Genomic DNA, 15941 nt, shown 5'->3' with positions numbered 1-15941 from the left:
GTTAGTTCTACCTAGGTTAGATGAATATTGTTAGGTTTTAATGAATAATATGGATTGTTGATTATCATGGCTTGAATTGTTAATGAAAAGTTTGGTTTACTATTGAATTAGGTTGTGTTTAGTGGCTGTGAATTTATTAATTACACTCATATACCTCTTGCTTTGATTAATTGAATACGTTTTGATTGATTGTTGCTTGTTAGAACTCTTTACTTGGTGTTTAGGGTTTATTTGCGGGGTGATCAACCATAGGGTTTAAGTGAGTGTTTTAATTGAATATAATCAGTGGGTGAACACCTTCTTAGAGACCGAGAGGTGATAGGAAGTAAGGTCGTCTCTTAGCTTTTACTTGTTAGGATTAAGATCGCGCGAGAGCGGGTTTGGTTCTTGTCGGGTTTGGGTTTTGAGCGATTAGTTGATCTAGTTTAAGTTAAACTAAATTGTTTTTCTATCCTTGGTTGCGTAGTATTCGTCTCCATCAGGGTAGTGTGTCGGTGAGACCGAGAGGAGAGTCGACATTAGAGCACTTTAACAATTCGTTTCTCGGTTTGTTCTTAAAATCAACTAAGTGTAAGTTAGAGTTTGTTAGTGAGACTGAGAGGTGATCTAGATTTCTTGAGTGAACCTTAGTTGTGTCATCCTTAGGAATCGGTGTCGTGAGAATCCTCAATCCATTATCTTATTATTGATTCTTACCTAGGTAGACGTTTTCTCCGATTGCAGTTAAGTTTCCAAGTTTTGTTAAGAGTTTAGTTAAGTTAAATTAAGTCTTTTAAGTTAATTAAATTAAGTTAGGTTAAGTATTTAATAATATTAAAATCAATTTAAAATATATTATTCTTAGGTGAGTCTTATTTAGGGTTAAGTATTAGATACGTGTTCACGTGTCCTTGTGTTCGACACTCGGACTTCCTTAGTGCTATACTATTAGTGATCGGTACACTTGCCGGTTTTGTGTGGCTTCTTTAGGAATTTCGTTTAATAAATTTAAAGCTTAGTTGTGAGAGCATCGTTAGATACACATCACTTCTGATGGACGGGTTTTACAGACAAATCAAGGCCAAGTTTATGAATGATTACCTCTTTTGAAATACCTGTCATGTCTGAGTGCTTGAAGGCAAAGGTAGATCTTCTTCGCCCTAAGAAGGATATTATATCCTCTTCGATCTTGCTGGGGATACTGGATCCTAGGAACACTTTTATTTCTGGGTCTTCGGGGTCCAATGACACTTCTTTGAGGTCTTTCTCCCGAGCTTCCAGCACGTCCCTAGGATGTTTCTATAGTTGCTATGCTATAGTTTGCTTGACTGCTGGCTTCATTGATGATGATTAGTAATTCTTAGCCTCCGCTTGGTCACCCACTATCTTTACAACTCCCCAAGGAGTAGGTAACTTGATGCATTGGTGATAGGTTGAGGCTACAACCTTCATTCCATGGAGCCAAGGCCTACCTAAAATAACATTGCAACAGGAAAGGTTATCTATAACACAAAATTTTTGGTATGAATTTAACCCTTCGATATAAATCGGGAGGTTGATGTCCCCCAATGTCTTCTTGGTTTCACCACTGAAACCGACTAGCACTGATGTTCTGGGGATGATTTCCGAATCTGGGATGTTCATCTTTTTGAGGACATCATGCTGGATAATGTTGACCGAGCTGCCCCCGTCCACCAGGATCCTGCGTACATAATGGTTAGAGATAAATAAAGTAATAATCAAACCGTCATGATGAGGATCCTGAATGTTCAGCTTGTCTTCCTCATCGAAGAAGATTCTCTTGTCTGTTGTTAATGTGGTTGACACTATTGGATGATCTCCGTTATCCATCTTGATCTCCTTGGCGAATCTTTTTGCTGCAGAGAAAGAAGTTCCACATATGTCTGAACCTCCCGAGATGAAATTAACTGCTTGCACATCTGGCTTGTCTTGTTTAGGATCCTGGATCCTTGAATTGAAAAAGATTCTCTGATCAGTCACTCGAGTAGTGGGGATGAGTGGTCTTCTCTCATCATCCAACTCGAATTCTTCTATGGGACTTTTTTCTATGGCACAAGAATCTCTAAATAATTCGTAGTCTCTGGAGACAAAGTTGATCACATGGGCATCCGGCGGCGGCGGTGTTGCTTTTTGTGGAAGATCTTCAGGATCTTGATCTTGAATTTTTTCCTTCCCAAGAGTTCTTTAAAGTGACCCTTGCTCAGGAGGTATCCAATTTCTTTCCTTAAGCCGATGCACTCATCTGTCGCGTGGCCAAAATCTTCGTGGAAGGCGCACCACTTAGACTTGTCCTTGAAGCCGACAACCTTCTCATTCTTTCGGGGCCACCTCATTTTTTCTCCCAGGTCCTTCATGGCACAAATCAAGCCATGAGTATCTACAGAGAAACAATAGTCGGAGATGCAAGGATAGTCTTCATCGTCATCTCCTTCTTCAACTGCCCGTACGTTCTGATTGTTTAACTTGGCGTACGGCTTCGAATTGTTGTTCCTATGCCAGGATCCTTTATTCTTTTTGGGGGTTTCTTGCTTTGTTTGCCCCCCCCAAGACAATCCTGGATCTTTTTATCTTCTTCTAAGCGGATGTATCTTAATGCCCTGTTTCTGACTTCATCTAATATCCTGCATGGAGTCATCACTAAATCATCATAAAAAAGGGAGCTCTTTTGAATTCCCATCTTGAATGCTTCAACAGCAGTAGTCATATCAAGGTTTGGGATTTCTAGAGCTTCCTTTCCGAACCTGGTAACGAAATCCCTATGGGATTCGTCACTAGGTTGGATAACACGATATAAATCACTGGTTAACCTCTCAAATTTCCGACTACAGGAAAATTTAGTGTTAAACAATTTAGTGTTAAACAATTTAACAATTTAGCGCAGCTCCCGTTAGTGTGGCTCCAAATCCTTTACAAAGGAAAGCCTCTTTGAGTCTTTCAGGAACAAGGTTAATTTCCATCCTTTCCCTATATTGGGCAACATGTTCCTTCGGATCGGTGCTCCCATCATACGTCTTCATGTTGGGAGTTTGGAACCGCTTTGGAATTTCAGCATCACATATGGGCGGAGCGAATCTGGATAATTTGTGACTTCCCTCCGGTATCTCAGGAATTGGACGTATCACCCCCCGGACACTGGATATCATATCCTTTAGCTTCTGTAATTCCCTGGCCATGGCCTGGTTGATACTTGAATCCTGCATGGGAACATGGTTAGTATCTAAAGATATAGGATCATACCAGTTACCTCTCTGCTAGGTGGAGTTTGGAATTCCAGACGAGTATCTGGGATAAGAGGAGTCAGCAATCGGAGTGGGTCCTCCGGAGGCTATGGTCTGCATGGGGATTATGTCCCCATCATGGACTTCGGAAGATCGTATATGCTGGATTCCTGAGGATCCTTGATCCTGAACAAAGGACCCTTGAGGTTGAGAATTATAGGACCTTTGAACATATAACCCAGAGGATCCCTGCGGAATGACTGATGACCCCTGCTGAAATTGCGAGTATCCTTGAGCCTGTTGACCAACGGACCCTTGTTGAAGGATATGTGATCCTGACTGAAAGAGTGAGGATCCTGGAGCCTGCTGACCCATGGACCCCTGTTGAAGGATGGATGATCCTAGCTGAAAGAGTGAGGATCCTTGAGCCTGCTGACCCATGGACCCTTGTTGAAGGATATGTGATCTTGACTGAAAGATTGAGGATCCTTGAGCCTGTAGACCCACGGACCCTTGTTGAAGGATGGATGATCCTGGCTGAAACATTGAAGACCCTTGCGAAAACTGAGCCATGGATCCTGGACTGGTGAAATCCAGCATCATAGGCACTAGGGGAGTGAGATCTTCTACTGGCCTCTTATTCTTCCTGAGATCTTCTATCTCACGAAGGATCCTCTGGTTAGTCTTGTTATGTTGCTCCATATATGCTTTAACCTGCGAAAACATAGATGAAACATCACTGTTAGTATTAACCATCGGGGCAGCAGCAGTGGTTTTCGAGCTCTGGAAGATTGGTAGTTGCGTTCTGCTTCCAGTAGCAGTAGTTCGTTGTGCTGCCGTGATTGGCGGAGGCATCGGTGGAAAAGTCCTCGATGAGAGAGGAATTGATGAGGGCATGGTTGACGAAGCAGAGGTGGATTGAGAGGCCATTGAAAGTGATATGGGTATGAAAAATTGTAAATTGATAGGAATAATTCGGATTATAGCACCAATTTCCCCACGGTGGGCGCCAAATTGTTTTGGACAAAAATCTGCAAAGGATCAAGTATCCAAATCTATTATGTGAGGAAAGGTGCTAACTCGATAATGACAAGCGTATAAGCGTAATGTCGGTGAACACAATGGTTTGATCACGAGAGAAAAAGCCCTTAATCACGATAGTCGTACTTCGGTCAAAACTTATCGAGGTAATCGTTGGTAAAATAACTCCGGTCAAGGATTAATAGAATAATCTTTGGTCGTAGCACTTTAGTCAATGATCAACAAGGTAACCTTTGGTCGATGAGTATGTGGTTATCGTGGTCTCCGGCACAAAAAACCCCCGGACAGTGAAAGCTATCACCGTCAAGTTAATTAATGAATAAAAATGTGATTACAAGTATTTGTGGAGTATATGATCGAGATTACAAAGAAAGCTAGTGTATAGAGAGAGTATTTGCTTCTGCTCTAGTGTGTGTGTCAGTACATGTGTTTTCCTACTCGTTCAAACCTCGTTTAAATAAGATAATAACAATAACAATATTTCCTATCTATCCGGAAGTCCTCCACTTAGCCGCTCCACGACTTTTGACCACATGCCAATAGCCACCCAGTAGCGAAATAAGCGGAAGAATGAGTCACATAGCCGTTGTTGATATTTGCACGTTTATCTTCATATGAATTCGTCTATTAATAGCTTCATTGAGGTAGGATCCTGGATCCATATTCCAGCTATAGGATGTTCCGTGAGGATAACTCATACAAGTACATCTTTAAAGTTGCTATACCTGTCTAACACATCACCATACTAAATGCAATCATTAGTAAATAAGTAATACCGATGATCGTCGATCCTTTATATCCTGATGTACATTTCAAGGATAAACTATCCATAATACAGTCAAAGGATAAAGGATCCTCAGTATAAAAATCAAGGCCTAACAGGTCCCATCAAACTCATATAGCTTTTAAACCGGGGTATAACATCTCATTTATTTGTGAAACAATTTAATATCAAACCATAAGTATATTATTAACTTTCAAACAATAAAAAAAAATAAAAATTCAAATAATAGATAAATATTAAAAACAAATAATATAAAATGACCACCGCAATACGGGGGATAAAAACTAGTATATATATATATATATTACGTTACTTACACTTACGTTTTACATATGTGTAAAAAAAATTGTTACGTTGATTTCTTTGAGTTATTAAAACTAAAAGTGGTTCTTAAAAGAAATCAATATATATATATATATATATATATATAAATTATTTATGACGTCATTCATTTATCACATAATTCGTGTCAAACACCGTTCCGTATTTTTGAGTCGGTCCGACATTTTACCCGGTAAGATATCCGGATCGGCGTTCGACCGGTTCTGAAAAGATTGTTTAAAACAAAGTAAACAATAGGGATGGCAATGGGTCGGGTTTGGGTCGGGTTTAGGTATTCCCAAACCCATACCCGGTTATGAAAGTTCATCCCAAACCCGTCCCAAATCCGTCGGGTTTTAACCGGGTAATTACTAGTCGGGCTTCGGGTTTTCCCATCGGGTTTCGGGTTTCTTATCGGGTTTTAATAAAATACCCGTTGGGTATACGCGACTCAAAACTCGCTAGGTTTCTACCGGGTTTTGACAAAATATAACTAAATGATTACAAATATGGTTACTATAAATCACAAATAATTGACATAAACAAGTGTAGACAAATAATATATTTGGAATATAGTATATATATAAAATAATAAGCTATATCGGGTACATCGGATATATAATCGAGTAAATGGGTTTATGTAAGCGGGTAATTGGGTCGGATAGTCGGGTATATTAGAAATCCCAAACCCGTCCCAAACCCTAATGGTTCGGGTATTACGCGTCCCATTTAAATCGGGTTTCGGGTTTTCCCATCGGGTTCGGGTTTCATTGCCATCCCTAGTAAACAAGCATGCGAGTTATAGATGGGGCCTACATGTGACTTTGTCAAACCCTTTTATTAAATGAATAAAAAATTAAAATTAGAAAAAATATGTATGGTCTTGGTCGCTTGGCAAGGCCTAGTCTCCGGTTATTGATAAAATTAAAATGACACGTTGGTGTACTATTTTACTCTCTGTATAACTAAGTATTCTCTTTTGTATATGTTGTAAAGGTTTTCAATTCTAAGTTTCTTTACGTTATGTCTTCTTCTGTTTCTCCTCCTTCTTTTGGTACTGGTTCATCTGATTCATCTCCCTCTCAAGGCCTCATTACTGGAATTACTGGAATTACCACGTGTTATTCTATTTGTATTCAGTAAGTTTTAATATTTAATAAACCATCCAATAAAATAAATCTAGAAGCAACAAACTCCTTAATTATAGTTCAATTCAATCTTAAGTGAATTCAACTAAAACGTATATTATAATTGGTTTTCTTAATTTGCAGTTTGTTGGGTAATTTATAAAAATATAGCAGTTACCCTGGAGGCCAAAAAGAATCAGGACTCTCGATTCATCACCATCGCCATGGCCCGGTTCTTTGATGACATGGAAAGGGAGAAGCCCATCCGGTTCACCTCTGAACAACTAAGAATAGCCACAGATAACTTCAACATCAGATTGGGCTCAGGCGGGTTCGGGATAGTTTTCAAGGGGGTCATCAACAACAACAAGCCTGTGGCGGTCAAAGTACTAAATGGGACGTCAAATTATCAGCAACTTGAGGAGCAATTCATGGCATAAGTGAGCACTATGGGAAGGACCCATCACTTTAATCTTGTTAGGCTTTATGGGTTTTGCTTTGAATCAAGTTTAATAGCTCTTGTATACGAGTTCATGGTTAACGGCTCATTGGATAATCATTTGTTTAAAGGGGATAAAGGGGCTATGATAGGGTTTGAGAAGCTTCAAGAGATTGCACTGGGAACGGCGAGAGGCATCATGTACTTGCATGAAGAATGCGCTCAAAGAATAGTTCACTATGATATCAAACCAGGAAACATACTCCTGGATTCAAATTTTTGTGCTAAAGTAGCTGATTTTGGTTTGGCAAAACTTTGCAATAGGGATAACACCCATATAACCATGACAAAGGGACGGGGTACCCCGGGCTATGCTGCTCTTGAGATATGGATGCCTCTTCCAGTTACATACAAATGTGATGTTTATAGTTTCGGTATGCTACTTTTTGAGATCATCGGGAGGAGAAGGAACACAGACATCACTCTTTGTGATAGCCAACAGTGGTTCCCCGTATGGGCTTTGGGCAAGTATGAAATAGATCAATTGAAAGATTTGATGATAGACTCTGAAATCGAAGAAAAGGATTATGAAGTTGTGAAGAGGATGTTAAAGGTGGCTTTTTGTTGTGTTCAGTATAGGCCCGAGACTAGGCCAGTGATGAGCATCATTGCTAAAATGCTGGAAGGTATGGTAGAGGTCCCTAAGCCTGCAAATCCTTTTACGCATTTGTTTTCAGGGGCTAATGAGCCTAACGACTCTTTGGCTCAAATGGTGTGGAATGTTACCGGTTTAGATTGGTCTTCATTGTCCGAGGTTGTAACAAGACTTGAGGCGCCACTTATTGGGACTTGTGAGATTACAACGGCATCCAAATAACCATGTGAAGCGACAACTAAACAGCAAAATTTGTTTTGAAATAAAATGCTTCTCATGGCTAAGTTCTAATTAGGATTGTATAGTAATGATTGCTTTTTATAGTCAAATTACACTCATCGTTAAAAATATATGTACTTTTATTATACTTTTAAAGGCTATCTCTAGTAGATCATAGCTCCTTTTTGAATTTTTTCTTTAAACCGGACTAAAGATTGTTCACAAAGAACATGCCACACAAAGAAATCCAAACTAATGCAGTTATACAATAATTTAAAAAAAATAAATCAAGATGGCCTTAGTTAAGTGTAAACAAGGAACATTCATGGTTCACGATGACTAGTTGTAAGATTAAATATATAATAATATATATTTATACTAGGATAGTATCCGTGTTACATACGGGTTGAAAATAGATAAATAACAAAATCAATATAGACAGCCATAAAATTTCATAAATAGACAACCATATATTAACATTAGGATGACCTAAACAAAATATTAGAGAGTAACATCGTCTACATAAAAAGTTAATAGTGACACAAACTTGTCTATATTAGCAAAATCATGAAAATATTTAAACTGTATTATCCTAGTATGAACTTAAAAAATTTACGTCCAAAAACAAAAGCATTTTGCTATAAAACATGAAAGAGAATAGCTTATAGAATAGTAACCAAGTTTCAAAAATGTTCCAATTAAGTCACTCATGCATATTTTTCCCAAATCAGGTCACTAAATCTTTAAATAAAGTCTCACCGATTTTTTTGTGCGTCAAGAAAGAAATGGAGGATAAAATGCGGGGGCCGAATTTGCAATATATGTAGTTAAATTTAGAAATTTTTAAAAACATTAATATATTAAAATTCAAAAAAAAAAAAATCACTTCGCCACTCAACGTCAACATAAAAAAAATTAAAAAGAGTTCCTATATGGAACAAAAAAGAGAAAGAATAGAAAAACATGTTAAAACCTTTAATTTAATAAAATATAAAATGTGAGTGACTTAATTGGAATATTTTTTAAGTTGAGTGACTTAATTAGAACACTTTTGAAACTTGGTTACAACTCTAAGAAAACGAAACAAACCATGCAACCTCATTAAGTATTAAACTAAAAGGTTAATGTATGTTATAATGAGTTTATGTTAACATTAATCCAGAAGATTATGTAAAACTAAAAACAAAATGTGTGAATGTAATAATTGCTATATAAATACTGACAATCATAAAATTTCACAAGAAAATATTTAGAAAATCATAAAATTAACATAACTTTATAACCACAATCTTAGAAATTCGGATGCTTTTTAAAAAAAATGCAACAAACTGGTCATCAAAATCATAATATTTTTTCACTGTCCTATTAAACAAACACACATAATAAACATAACTTACTAACCAAACAATTGATCATTCAGATTGTCTTAATACAAGCTTAATACTAAGACAAACTAAATATACACATAAAAATGAGAGACCAGAAGAAGATCTAAACATGTCGGAGTCAAATTTACCAACCATCAACTTCTTCAGAATTTCACCAAAAAAATCAAATTACCTTCACAACCTAACAAACAAAATAAACGATTATGGAAGTTTATTGTACGTTTTTGGAAGTTTCTAGTTATGTTAGTGCACAGTTTTGGTGTCCGTAGCGATCGAATAAGTTATAGGCGGTTTAGTCTTTGTATTTAACGTATATTGTAAATAGCCTATAAATAGGGAACTTATGCTCATAATTTAGTAGAGAACTTGTACATAGTTTAAGTTATCCTCTCCATAACTTATTATTCTCTCTAATGTATTTACACTAAATTATCAATAAAGTATTATATTTAAAGTATCGATTTCGTGTTGATGTATCGTATTAGCGGCTAGATCTTGGTCTCTATGACGTTCTCTCAATTCTTGTTTGATCCCGGATTAACAGTCGATAACAATAAAACAGATCTCAGATCTGTAGATTATCCAATTACCACTATTAAAGATCTAGCTCATAATTAACCTTGATTTAATGTTATGTATGTGTATATATTATCAATAATATTAAGATGAAGCTTGAGAGAGAGTAATTACTCAAGATTTTTCTGTATAAACTTATCTCTCAAAAACTTAATTTACAAGTGAACAGTTGTTCACTATATATAGAAGGCGACCTGGTTCGCTAACATCCCCTAGCGAACCAGTTTCCCCTTCGTTACATAACTTAACATAACGAACCACCCCCTGATTCGTTAACATCCCCTAACGAATCAGGAGGGAATACATTATAATGTCTTAGTTCGCTAACATCCCTAGCGAACTAGACTTAACCTTAACGAACTAGTCTTAGTTCGCTAACATCCCTAGCGAACTAGACTTAATCTTATCGAACTAGTCAAATATAAACATTAAATATTACATTAATTATCAAATAAACATTAACGATAAATACAAAGACTCCAGACGCAAAACCATGCACTAACAGACACCCCCTCGTCTTGAGCTCTTTGTCTTTAACTTATTTGAAGCGCTTGGACTGCCAGTCTCTGCAACTATGAATTCCATGTTCGTGACACACACGAACGACTCGTTGGAATTGCATAGCCAGGTCGTAATCTTCTTGGCGTTCAAACAAAATCTGCTTCCTGTATAGCACGTCGTTGTCTGTCTCTGATAAATTAACTAACCACATCGGGTCGATTATCTTGATGAGCTCGGTCTGCAGTCCTCGACCACAAACAATAACGGCCTCGCCAGTACGATTGTCATAGTACCAACGGTTGAAAGACAGATAAATATCTTGAGGCATTGTCTTCACAGGAACCTTTTTCATTGTCTTTGGCTGCTTCACTTTCAAGACAAGTTTCTTCCAGCCGGTCCTTGGATCAATCTCGTCAATGCGCTTACGTCTTGGAACCTGGGGCTTGAAGAATTTGAAGCCATGAATGACCTCGAACAGTAAGTGTTGATGAAACCACTCAGCCGTTCGGTGACCTCCACGATTGATAAATGGACGTCTCGCGAGGGTACGTACATCCCAACGCGGGTAGAGTTAAAACATCAATTATCCTCTCGTAATACTGGACACCCTTTTCCCACTTGACTATACATACTTTAAGGTCTGAATCATAGAGCCAAGAGACAATATCACCATGTACCTTAGAAACAGTCTTGAAGGTAGTCACCTGATTCGCCTCAATCCAAGCAGCAGCGGTATCTTTTCTTTCTTGATCTACATACCGATAAGCACTGATAATCTTACCCACTTTCTGACGTTTGAACCATATTTCTATGTCATCATCAGTCACTTCTTTGAGTGAAGAAACTGTTCGCTGCACAACCTTTTCTAGTTCATCCTCAGTCTCTTTAATTACATCTTCGTGAAATACCGGAGCACCTTGATCAACGTTCGTGTGTTGATTCAAGTCCGGGTACTCATCAGCAGTCACATCCTCCATCTCAATATCTTCATCCTCATACACAAAATCCGTATTCATAAACAACGGATCAACTTCCAAATCCTCCTCAGTTATCACTTCGACATCGGGCTCAGTCTCTAACGCAGTCAACCGATCATCATTCAGCCCAAGCAGAATCGAAATCTGCTCCCGTGTCAAGGATCTAACCACAAACTCACCAACCTCTATCTCATCTCTGTTTACCACACTACAAACCACCCCTGATCCATCAACAAATATCACTGTGTTAGCTGCAATCATTTCAATTGGCTTGGCAGCTGTTGGATCTTGATAAATAATTATCTGCTTGCTCGAATCATCACTGCCACTAACACCTGCAACAGAGGATGAACCATGCGATTGTTTAGGCTCACCTCCTGCATCAGATTCGTCAGGATCATCGTCGTCATTCTTAAGTTTCTTGAGGGCATCATCTTTACAAGTTAATTGTAAAATCAACCCCCCTGAGACTCAACAATCGTACGCAACGACTTAGTCTCCTTCTGACAGAAAGAAATATAACTCATCATTCGTCGTTGATTCTCCATGAGTCGTTCTTGAGTTTGACGGCCTGGTGGCAAATTGTATACAGATGGATGAACTGGTTGAACAGGTCCTTGAGGTCGAGTAATCCTCATAAAAGAGACATCACTAGGCGGAGGTGGAGGAAGAGTAGTTGTTGGCAGAGGAGGAGGTCTCATGGATGTGGTGGAAGATACTGTAGACATCACAGTAGGAGGCCTCGGTATCTCGGTCAACGTCATTTGAGGGATTAGACCGAGCCTCTCATGTGACACCATCGTCGTCGTCAAGGTAAGCATCGGAGTGCTAGTAGTTAGCGACACCGCCGAGCTTTGAGTAGTTGATTGACGTGGTGGTGGAGTTCTAATAATTACCCCAGCCCCAGCAGACACACGGGGCTTCTTTGATGGTTCACCAGTAGCTACAGCTTTCCCCTTTCGTTTTCTTTCTAGCTGAGCTTTCATGGTGGCAGCTAGAGCAGCATCGACTGCATCTTGTTGTTCTTTAAGAGCTCGTTCACCAGCTCCACCATCACCATCATCATTGTCACCATCATTATCTCCACCATCATTGTTCCCACCTTCACGCTCGGAATCCGAATCATCATGGATCCAGCGCTCACTAGGAGGACATACGTAATCCGGATTGATTATATGACCAATCATCCGTTTATCTTGTGGCTTGTCTTTTCTATAGATTAACATACGATGCACCGTTTCAGCTTTCATATGTTCCATATCAAGAACATCGTTCACCAACGATCGATCAATCACCAAATTCGGTATCAAATCCTGAATAATTAGCTGTAAAAAGGGAGGATACATCAAGAACTTCTTTGACGGTAGAGTTTGCTGAACTTGCTCTTTCAGATGATCAAAGATGAGTTCTGAATAGTTGAAGGGCTTATTCAGGATTAGAGCAACAAATGCCGATTGCAAACTTAGTCTACACTCATCAAAACCACCGCGACGTCCACTCATACAATGAAGTAAAACATGCAGCAGATACTTGTATGGTGGACACAACCCATTCTTGTTCAACATAGACTTACGAATATCACCCCCATAATTCAAACGTGTGAATAAACCCCTAACCAATGTTCTGTCAAATTCACTCAGGTAATCATCATTATCGTCAAATTGAAGTACCCGACGAATGACCTCAACATCAATCGTAATAGGGATCTGATTAATTGTAGCTCGAACCCAATTATTTTCCTCAACATATTCCGCCGTGTTCCAAAACTGCCTGATTATACTAAGATACACTTTAGGTTTAGCAGTGATTGCATAGTGTATCTTTGAACGGCAGAAGAAAGTCAACATAGCTCCAAACGTTCTCAAATCAGTCACATCTTGATCAACATAAGCACAAATGTTGTGCTTCTTATCGAACGGCAATAAGATCATTTCAGCTTGTTGATCTTGTTGTTGTGGTTTTCCTTGTGGAGGTTGTTCCTGTGGCGGTTGATTTTGTTGTTCTTGATCAGCCATGTTTTACTGTATAAATAAAACCAAATATGAGACTAGATATCAGAATATATAATCAAAAATATGTGTAATTAAGCTATTTACGTATTTTAGACGATTTAAATCTTATATATTAAAATAAATGAATATTGAAATTAATTTAAATTAATATATATATATTTTTTAAATGTCATTCGTTAGGAATCACACTGATTCGTTACACTAATATAACGAATCAGGCGATTCGCTATCAAGTAAATACTTTAACGAACTAAAACTAGCGAATCACTATTTAATTTAACGAACTAAATTCCAGTTCGTTATATTTAAAACGAATCCAAATCTGATTCGTGTGACATCTTATTCGCTAAGCTAGTTCGTGTAAAATCTTAACAAATTGGACACGAAACAGTTCCAATTCGCTAAGACTAACGAATGGTCATAAATAAGACTTTTTCTTTGACTTCACACAGTCAATGGTCAAAATTAGGATGAACACGGATAGTCAACAAAATGAACCCAAGAACAATTAGACCATAACTATCGTCGAATTATCACGCTAATGAGCTCGTTGTACTCGGAATTACAATTGTAATCGAAGATGAATGAGATTAAGACTCAAAATCTCTAAGTACATAGGTTAGACGAACCCACAGTAAACACCAATGTCACAAAACAATAATTAACCTGGCAAACAACAATCAATTCATGATTGAAGCCCACCAAGGGTGTCGGAATATGATTATGATCATAATGACATCAAAAACATATATGAATTAACAAAAATTATACACAAATGGGTTTTAAAATATCAGAAACCCTTAAACTCCTAAAATTTCATAATTTAACTATCAACACATAGCCATTTTTGACGAAAATGATATCACTATAATCAGCTATACCTAAGAAACTCAAATATGTCCTTGAAATATTCAAACAAGAAAGTCAAAATTTCAGAGAGAATTTGAACAGGTTTCTTAAAAATGAAGAAAGAAGGCGAACAGTGGAAGACTGTTCGTTTTCTTGTCTTATATAACAGTGCACATAACCCTAGGCACAACTTGTACGAATAAGACGATTCGTGTAATTTAAAGTTAATGAATTAGCCCATTCGCTAACTCAATTCGTTACCTTATGTTGGCGAATCGCTACTTGATTCGTTAAATTAAAGGTAGCGAATCAAGACATGATTCGTGTCATGATTCGTTAAATATGCATAACGAAGGGATGATTCGTTACAGAGTGCGGAAGCGAATTAGGTTAGCGAACCAGAAGCTAGTTCGCTAAAGGATCATCTAGTTCGTTATCCATAAATAACGAATTGGATTTTAGCGAAATAAACTCTTTTATTTAATTTTAAATTAAATAATTAAATGAATAAATTAATGAATTAATTAAAGAATTAAATAAATAAATAAATCAAATTATCGAGAAACCCTTTTATCCCGACAACCAGATACGTTAAAAATGTTTCAGATTTCCGAAACATAACTTAAAATTATTTAAGTATTTTGTACAAAGAAGACGAAAATATTTTTGGTATTTTGTAAGAATTTTAAGGAATGTATTTACAAAAAAATATCCGGTCCGTTAAAGGATAGACAATCTTTTTGTGTTTTTCAATGATTTTACCAAAAGCAGTACATATTTTTGTATTTTTGTATTTTTGTTGAGTTTGAGCAGAGAATCATATTGACCAAATTGCCCTTCCATCACAGTTTTATATTTCAGCAATATTATGACTGGCGATAAGTCGGTCATTGGTATTGTTGTTCACATAAATCTAATAACACACATTCAAGTATTTTTGTGATATGATTAAATAGTTCAATTAAAGCACAGAATATCAGAAACTATCAGCCTCTAATCACGGTTCAAGCTTAATTTGATTTTTACCAAATCACCCCAACTTGACTTAAACCATTATATTGTTGATCAAAATTTTGAAACCAATTGTAGAAATTTTGAGCAATGCATCAAGTTTTCTTTACTGTGAGTGAGTATGCACGAGTCCATCTGTCGGCTTACATACATTGTATCCCCTGGGGTCCGTTTCTTAATGTTATTAAGACGCACGCAAGGGAGGAACAATTGTATGACTAACAGCGGATTTTGATCAAGTCAGTAATTTAAATTGTACGAAGTACAGCGGTGATCAAGTTTAATGACTTTGGGTTTGCTCTAGAAGGCGAGTGAAATATTCATGCTTATGAATACCCAGATGGTTAAGCCGCATAAAGACTCACAGTGTCCAGAATATTAACGCTTGTTATTTGGTTTATTTAATTTTTGGGTGATCAACAAATATAAGGCTTGAGTATGACTGGTTATTACATTTCTGCCATCCTCACCGAGACTTTTGCTAGAGACTAACACCCCTTTCAATTTGGCGTTTCTTTATGTTTATATCACATACTTTACTCTACTGGGTTGTTTTAAGACCTACCAATGCACCAATGCAATTAAGCACACAGTCTTTTAAGCTTACTTTTTGCTGAATTTGGGGTCAAGATAATCAATGTACTATCATGTTCTCTTTTTGCTTCAAAAAAAAAAAATAAAATTTTGAGGAGCATAAAATAAAGAAAAGATAAATTTAATCGCCCCAGTTAACTTAAATTTATAAATAAATGGCTAACCATCAATTCAAGAGTGAATCATAGGACCAAGACATGCAAGCATGCTTCATAAACTTAAATAACCG

The 15941-nt window shown here is 37.4% G+C and overlaps 1 pseudogene across 1 annotated transcript; it reads left to right on the top strand.

Moving 5' to 3' along the window:
• Positions 1-6377: 6377 nt before the first annotated feature.
• LOC143634962 (G-type lectin S-receptor-like serine/threonine-protein kinase At1g34300) lies at positions 6378-7939 on the top strand (annotated as a pseudogene). Its single transcript, XR_013153968.1, has 2 exons — positions 6378-6496; positions 6636-7939. The product of XR_013153968.1 is annotated as a G-type lectin S-receptor-like serine/threonine-protein kinase At1g34300 (transcript).
• The last annotated feature ends 8002 nt before the right edge of the window (positions 7940-15941 follow it).

This window comes from Bidens hawaiensis, unplaced genomic scaffold, assembly GCF_021521415.1.
Source record: "Bidens hawaiensis isolate Kalapana, Puna unplaced genomic scaffold, B.hawaiensis_p1.1 tig00007310_1, whole genome shotgun sequence".
Lineage (NCBI taxonomy): Eukaryota > Viridiplantae > Streptophyta > Magnoliopsida > Asterales > Asteraceae > Bidens > Bidens hawaiensis.
The sequence above is the reverse complement of the archived record's forward strand: the minus strand, read 5'-3'. Positions and strand labels throughout refer to the sequence as shown.